Raw genomic sequence first — 2,375 nt, forward strand, 5'->3', positions numbered from 1 at the left:
CAGGGTAATGGAGGTTTTCTAGCTTTATTTAGGAAAAAAGAGGACTCTAAAAGGCCAGGACTAGGACCAGTTAGGCAAAATGTAAAGCAGAGTGGAGTATTAAAATGTACTAAAAATAGAACATTTCCAAAGAAGATATATGGAGTCGCTTTTAGAAGTAAGAAAATTATGCAACTAGGAGAAAGTAGGAGGTTACCGGGAATATTTTATGTAAAAAAGAACTTAGAGATCAATTTACCTATTTCACATCTCTTCTGAGATCATGCTCTGAAAACTCTATTTAGTAGCCAGACTTATTATTATTATTATTTATTTTACTTTAAGTTCTGGGACACATGTGCAGAAAAATATGGAATGCTTCACAAATTTGTATGTCATCCCTGCGCAGGGGCCATGCTTATTTTCTCTATATCATTCCAATTTTAGTATATGTGCTGTTGAAGCAAGCACCAGACTTATTTTTATTTCATATTCTCTGAATACCAGGTATATGATTAGATTTAGCAAACAAGTTACTTATCATGTTATATGATGCTTTCCAAACAACATAGTAAAACTGCATTTCTTTGGAAGTCAACTATTGTACTCAAATTCATATGAGTTACATGAGACAAATAAAAAATACATCTATAAATTTAAACATATTTATTGAGTGACTACAATATATGCCAGGTGCCATTCTAGGTGCTGAGTACATCTTGGAGAACAACTGCAAATAGCCCTGAACTTTTTCTACTGGGGAAGGAGATAGATGGTAAATATGCAACACGTGTACTGTGTCAGAATATGATATGTTTATGGAGGAAAGTAAAACAGGAAGGTGGCCTACAGAGCACCAAGCCTGGTCAATGGGCTGGGGATGTGCAATGTTATCTAGAAAATTCTAAGATAGGTGCTCTGAGAAGGTGGCTTTTAGGCCACAACTTGAAGCTCAGATGAGCCCACTGTCAATGAAGCTTAGTTAAATTTTAAGTTGATTATTTTTACCTTTATCAATGCAGATTCCCTCTCATGAAGTGCATAAGGCAAAATATAATTATTCCATCTTGTCTTATGTTTTATCTAAGAAAGATGCAAATCTAAGATCTTGAGGAATTTAACTTTCTTAAATCTTTACACTTCTCTATGAAAGCACTTACTCCATAAGAAAAAATGTAATCTTTGTCCTGTACTGTAATGCAGTGCAGTGTGTGACAGAAAGCATAAAAGTGAGAACTAAGAAACCTGGGTTCTTGTTGTATGATTTGTATATTAATTAATAACCTCAGTTTGTTCATTTGGGAAATGAGGGCATTGGACTGTTTCAATATTTCCAAAAGAAGCATAACATTCCATGGAGCACTTGTGCTGGAGACACTTGAAAATCAAGAGTGGACAATTAAATCTGGAAGCATCATATGTCAGATGACCCCTAACTGAAGAGTCCAAAGGCATTTCATCACGTTAAAGAAACTGAGGAGGTAGTGGATAAAAGAAAGCCATTTGATGATAAACTTTGTTTAACTCAAAATTTCCTAAACATATTAGAACAAACTTGGGAAACACTGAAATAGACCATCAATGCTAGTGTTTTTACAGTTAAGAAATTCTATAAGTGTTCTTTTTCATTGTTAGTTCCATTCTACTGTATCCATAAAGATGATCTAATTATGCAGAGATTGACAACTACATGAAAATCTCAGACACTTAAAACAAAACTTATTCCTTTCTTATGCGACATGTCCATTGAGGATTGGCTCCAGCCTTTGTTCCACAGTTTTCTCACTGCATTTTCCAATAAGCAGACCAACCACAGTCTGATTATCCATCAGTCTGGCATAAAAAAGAGACGCTACTGTGACCTAATTTGAAGTTCATTTGGAAGTATATGCTGTATTTGTGCTTGAAAAAATACAGTTATTGGTGAAAGCACTAATGACTCCATATTTACCTCCTGAAAAAACCTCATGGTTACATTAAATCTAATAAATGCTAGATTTTATAAGTTTTATGTTGTCGACTGCTGAATTTTGTGGTCTTTATTCTGGTAGGCAATAGGTTTCCCGTGGATAAGCTTTATCTTTTTGAGACTTAATTTCAAGTTCTTTTTGGATAGGCCTGGAGTATCTGTTTTTCCTAATGCTAATTTAGCCCTGTTTCTGAAGCATGGCCCTCCTTTCATGGCCCCTATTGAATGGTTTCATGTGTCAATAAGGTTTCTCTATTCTAGCTAGTGGAAATTTCAACAATTCTTGACCCTGTGTAAACTCTGAATATTATTCAGTACCCGCTCTCCAGCAATTTTTGTTTCTTCAGAAGTTGTTGCTGCCTAGCCTCTTGGGGATTCACACTATGCATGCAGAGGTTGATAGTAAGCTAAAGATTCAAGGGACTGC

General features: G+C 35.2%; 1 non-coding gene across 1 annotated transcript; it reads right to left on the bottom strand.

Moving 5' to 3' along the window:
• Positions 1 to 343: 343 nt before the first annotated feature.
• Positions 344 to 450, bottom strand: LOC117066151. The gene has a single exon (XR_004430151.1). It is a non-coding gene; the product is annotated as a U6 spliceosomal RNA (small nuclear RNA).
• Positions 451 to 2,375: the final 1,925 nt, after the last annotated feature.

Source organism: Trachypithecus francoisi, unplaced genomic scaffold (assembly GCF_009764315.1).
Source record: "Trachypithecus francoisi isolate TF-2019V2 unplaced genomic scaffold, Tfra_2.0 Lachesis_group2, whole genome shotgun sequence".
Lineage (NCBI taxonomy): Eukaryota > Metazoa > Chordata > Mammalia > Primates > Cercopithecidae > Trachypithecus > Trachypithecus francoisi.